General features: G+C 36.4%; 1 long non-coding RNA gene across 1 annotated transcript; it reads right to left on the bottom strand.

Annotated features, from left to right (window-relative positions):
• Positions 1-1,498: 1,498 nt before the first annotated feature.
• Positions 1,499-3,805, bottom strand: LOC148253025 (uncharacterized). Its single transcript, XR_015813315.1, has 3 exons — positions 3,122-3,805; positions 2,902-2,975; positions 1,499-2,679 (listed from the first exon to the last, which is right to left on the bottom strand). It is a non-coding gene; the product is annotated as an uncharacterized LOC148253025 (long non-coding RNA).
• Positions 3,806-5,819: the final 2,014 nt, after the last annotated feature.

Genomic DNA, 5,819 nt, shown 5'->3' with positions numbered 1-5,819 from the left:
AAATTAAAATAAATATTAAGGAAATTTAAAAACGATATTTAAGTGCAAAAAATAAATTAAATATGAAATTAGGATGCTACACATGAACAATTGGAAAAATCGAAGGTCGTTTGGGTATAAAGCAGGGCCTGAGGACCTAAATGAATGAAAATTCAAAAAACTGGGGTTTCTATAATTTTTGAAAGTCCGACCACTTCAGCAAGTGACGTGGCCACGCGACCAACGATCTCATACCATGTGGTATGTGGCGGACACGGGAATAAGTCTACGCACATGTGGCAGCCTTTGTGGCAATCCGTGTGATGCAGATCTAACGGTCTGCATATGCGAGGGACTTTATCATGCGGATAAGATCCGTTCCCATGTGAATCGCAATCCAATGACCATTTGGGCTTCCTGCCCACCCTATTTGGACGACCCATATCTCTTCTTATTTGATTGTGTGTGATCTAATCCAACAGTTGTGATTTCATGTGTGTAAAATGACTAAAATGCCCAAAAGAAAGCCCTACATTGTACGCACGGTCACAATCTATGGGGCTTTAATCTGACGGCCAAGATTGGATCTTAGACCTAAAATGATGATTTTATCGCTAGTAAAATCGATGACCTAGATCTCCCAAAAGAGATCTAACAGTTGGAAACCAATCTACTTAAGGAGAAACCCTAATTAGGTTTCCCTTTTTTGTGGCCATTTCGGCTGACAAGTGAGAGAGGAGTGGAGATCGCGCAGCCGTGATTTTTGGCCAAAGAAGGCGGCTTGTAGCAGCAACTGTGAGCTCGAGAAGAGAAGGAGAGAGATCACCTCACGGGGAAGAGGAAGGGAAGAAAAATAGAAAAAAAAGGGGGTCAAAAGGACAAAGAGGGGCCGCTGATTGCAACGAATGGTCGTGAGTAGGAATAGAAGAAAATGAAGAAAAGTAGAAGAGAAAGGAAAAAGAAAAAAAAGAAAGAGATGCAGTGGCCACGAGCAGCATGGCACTGCAAGCTGAGAAGAGGAGAGGAGAGAAAAAAAAAGGAAAGAAGAGGAGAGGAGGAGTTGGCCGCGAACGACTAAGCTGTGAGCAAGCCGAATGAGGTAGATCCGCGATCAGGCACGTCACTTGTGAGCAGAGGATCTAGCAGGCTAGTTTACCCATAAAGGAGAGGGTGACTTGAGAGGAGGAACACTGTATGGGCTGGGCCACGAGTAGGAGCAGTTCTAAGCTTCGGTTCACACGCGGGGGGGATGTACCACATGTATGGATGGCATTTCTTGCATATATGGGTGGTTGTGCCACAGGTCGGGTGCCAGATCTTCAGGGTTCATGTAACAACCCAAAAATTTATAAATAAGATGCTTGTTACTTTTCATTCATGTATACCAAAGTAAGTAATAATGTATCGACTCCGAAAATCTAAAAGGAAATATATAATAATTTAAATACGGAAGCGAAATAAAATATTAATGTTTACATCTTTTACATAAGAACTTAAAAGTACTAAACAAACATTACGGAATGAATTCTTTGAAAGAAACACGAGAAATAAGAAAGTAATAGAAAATAAAAAGTATCTAGCATCTACTTGCAATCTTCTTGAGGATCGGGCTCTGAAACCTGATCCTCCTGATCTGAAATGGTTAAATAAAGGATTAGCTACACTACCCCACTAAGAATATCATACTATATCACCGGCACATTAACAAATGTTAGTAGAAAATCAAAACAACTAATAAAGTACTAAATTTAGCAAATTCATTTATCAATCATAAAATCATTTACCGTTCACTTACCATTATGGAATTTATGAAATCAACCTATAGAGACAATAATATCATACAGATCGCAACTTCATGCACAGTCAGTAAAATAAAACATATCATAAATTCATATTCATTAACAATAAATCAAATCATAACCGTTTCTCGTTCCACCAGTCTACTAGTATCCATGGGGGTTCATAGTGGTGTCCCGGCTATGCATGAACCCTTTCATTTAACAATCTCAATTATAGGGCTGTCCCCATACCTCGTCCGGTATGAGCGCCAAAGACATTAAACCTCAATACCTCATCCGATATGAGGGTGAAGCAGACCATCCCCATACCGTGTCCGGTATGAGCACCAAATTACCAAGTCTCCATACCCCGTCCGGTATGAGACAACGTTCACGGTAGAGTTTTCTATATACCCGGTTTGTCCACCATCTCTCAGGATATCTAATAAGGCTGTATTCTATCTATTTATTTGATCACACCCCTTTTCTGTTTTTTCTTAGTCTCCATTATCAAATCAAATATAATAACATAAACAAATAAATATGCATCCGGTAATGCAATCATGTCTCAAATTCTAAAATCAAACAGTGGTCAAGTAAGGCAGTAATACATGCATTTAAACCATAAAGCTGATAAATCAGATACCATCATGCTTTTAGACTATAAAATAAATCAACAGAAATCAACAGAGAACAATGTCTGGTTCGGGCTCCATTAGCAATCCATAATTAATTATGCACATCTATTTAATTTGTACAAAATCTTATATTATTATTTACTCAAACTTCAATTCTATGATAGGAAATAGGGTGATGAGTCCTTACTTGATTTGATACCAAAAAGTTAAATAGTTTACTGCGCCTACGGCGGTACCTAGGTTCCCTGAATTTTTCTCTAGGAACTGAAACGCGTTTATGGTACCTACAAATGTCCCAAATAAACCCAAAAATTAGTCTCAGGGCCTACTCGGCCAATTTTGAAAATCCAGAGCCGCCGTACTCTGGCGACGGTGTCGCCGCCCGCGGTGGTAGTTCACCTCGGCTTGGCCGTTTTTGGCCGAATTCGGTCAATTTTACATTGATTCCTGCAAGTACACATGCTAAATGGCATCGGTGAGCCAAAATATGAAAAACTGAAACTCACCGGCAGTGGGGCTCTCTAGTGCGGCAGCAGCTCCTCCAGCTCACGTTGCGGTTGGGTGTTTCGCTTCGATCAACCTGTAGAGAGAAAAATGGTGATCACAACGGTGAAAAAATTACATGAAACGGGAATCGAAAAAGGCCTCATCGGAGGCGGTTTGTAAAATTTCCCGTGGCAGCGCAGGTTTAAAATTGAATTTCGTGCAAAAAAAAGAAATTTTTACCTTTTTTGGCAGTCAGAAAGGGTTCTGGTGCGACGGTAGATGGCGGCGGTCGGCTTCCCAGCGGCTGGGTTGTCTTCTCCGGCGAGGGGTTCTGGCGACTAGGGTTTGGGTTTGGGCGCATATAGGGTTATTTATACCCATCCACTTTTGATCTGGACCGTCTATCGCTTTTGATCTAGACCACATATATGATTATTTATACCCATCCACTTTTGATATGGACTGTCTATCACTTTTGATCTAGACCGTCCGATAGCGATTAAATAGAAAGTGAATCTGGGTCGTTCATCGCAATCTAATCTGAGCCGTCCGTGCGCGTAAGAACGGACCTCAGCCGTTCGATCGTGCGCATGCGAATCGCCCACGTGGCCTCCCATGTCAGCGCCTCTACCACTTGGCGCGTCCTGGTTGGTCGGAGCTACTGACCGGGCGTCTAACGTGGCATAATTTTTTTAAATTGCGTTTTGACCTTTGGTTTCTGATTTTTCTTTCAAAAATACTTCTAAAATCTAAATTTTCACTCCTTTTTCCCAAAATTATTTTTAATTTAATCTTTTATCAATTTACTCAATTTTTTTCATTAAATTAAAATAAAACAAAATATAATATAATAAATTAAATAATCAAAAAATTATATTTATTAATAAAAAATAAAATAAAAATAAAAGCTTTAGGTGGGTGTTACAAATAACATTCATATTTTTCTATAAGGATTGTTATTCTCACAACTAATTCTAACATGCTTCAACTATAATATATTGTAGGGTATTTAAAACTTTTTCATATTATTCTTGAAAGCTAAGAAATCAAGTGATGCTTTAAAAATCTAAAAGATCAAATCCGTAAAAACGGACAAGTGTCTCTCTATCCTTTGTTCCCCTTTAAGTAAGATCTCCTTGTTTTGACAGTTCTTCAATGTGGTCCTGCACTTTTTATTCTCATATTTATAAAAAAAATAGTGAGCCACCACTTGCTCATTAAGAATAGTTTAAGGCTTCAATCTAAAGATAAGAGATAATATACTGATTTGAACCATTATCTTTACCTCTAGCTTACCACGCCCTTCACAACCATCTGATTTCCACATCCTACTATAACATCATTGATCTTGTTAATCATATATTTTTCACTTACATATACATCATTTCAGTTGCATAACAATATAATCACCTTGATTGCACATATCCCCATATAAAGTATCTTTCCTTCCCATTTTTACTCTATCAACATGGACCAAATCTTAGATTCCACAAGTCATAGTTACGGTTATAGTTACGATTTGACATCATCCTCTAAGGAGATAGTCATTGTTATAGTTACAATTCACATTGTCACCTCGAGACACAGTCATAGTTACAGTCATAGTTATGGATCAATAAGCAGTCTATGAGATAAAGTTCATGATCATTCTATTCTAATCCGGAATTGCACATTTACCCACATCATCCCGATAAGAAATCCTTACTACTTACCATGTGTTTTCACTAGGACGATTTATTATAAATTATAATTTTAAACTCCTTAACTAATTTCATTTTATTCTCGTAAGAGACTTATTTCTTTATTTCTAAATATATAATTTATTCACTCAAAATTATCAAACTCATTCCCTCTCTAGATAATTTAAGTTGTTAAGGATATCTAAAAAGGTTGATGACATAATTACACTCAATTATATACTTCATGAAATTATTTATTCTCTCTCTAATTTATACTCGTCCAACACTTCGACATTTTCTCATGATAATATTTGCTATTAATATTAAATTATTTATACCCATTCTATAACAACATAACTATTTTATTATTGCTTCTCAATCACTAATTCTTAATGCACTTTCCTTATTTTATTTTATTATTATTGTTATTTTGTATTATTATCATAGCTTTTATTGCTATCAATACTACCATATAAATAATGCTTACCATTTCAGAAATTTAATAAAAGCTTTCTTAAATTAGCTTAAACTAATTCTCAAGACTTTTGGTCCCTGATATTTATTTTTATTCACACAACCCATTACTGTTCATATTTATTTTTTATTTACACAACTCATTATTGTTCATTCATAATATGAGTAGGTGATTTGTTTGGATGTTTATTTGGGCACAAATAACTATTCAACTTGCTTTATATGTTTTTTCAGGCTAGAAGTCCAATAAAATATTCCTCCCCAAACATTCTTAATCATCATAACTGAATACCCTTTCCACTAAACTAGAAGCCCACTAAGCCTTAGCCCATTTGGTAATATTTTTAATTTTTCTGATTTATTTCTATTTTAATTTATTTTTAAATTAGTGTAACACCTCGTTTCATTCTTATTTCCTTTCTTTTCTTTTAGTTGGCCCAAACGTTTCCTTTCCAGCCCATTTAAGGTATGCCTAATCAATATTTAATCTTTATTACAGCTACCCCTTTTTTAGAAAAATAAAAATAAAACCCAGAAGCTTACTGGACTTGGCCTGACCCAAATTGTTGGAGCTTTCTGATCCACGCCTAACGAGTTGTAAACTCAACTAGCTACCAGCCCCCCAAAAAACAAAAAAAAAACTCATCTTCTTCCTCCAAACTCCTGGGACATCCAGGAAACCTCAGTCACTCCTTTTCTCACCAGATTTCAAACTTATCACACTACACCATCATATACATAATGATTTTCAAATTTTTCAATATCTTTATTTTCAAATATTTTTA

The sequence above is a fragment of the Carica papaya genome, chromosome 7, assembly GCF_054855325.1.
Source record: "Carica papaya isolate Zhongbai chromosome 7, ASM5485532v1, whole genome shotgun sequence".
Lineage (NCBI taxonomy): Eukaryota > Viridiplantae > Streptophyta > Magnoliopsida > Brassicales > Caricaceae > Carica > Carica papaya.
This window is presented reverse-complemented; position numbering and strand designations above follow the sequence as displayed.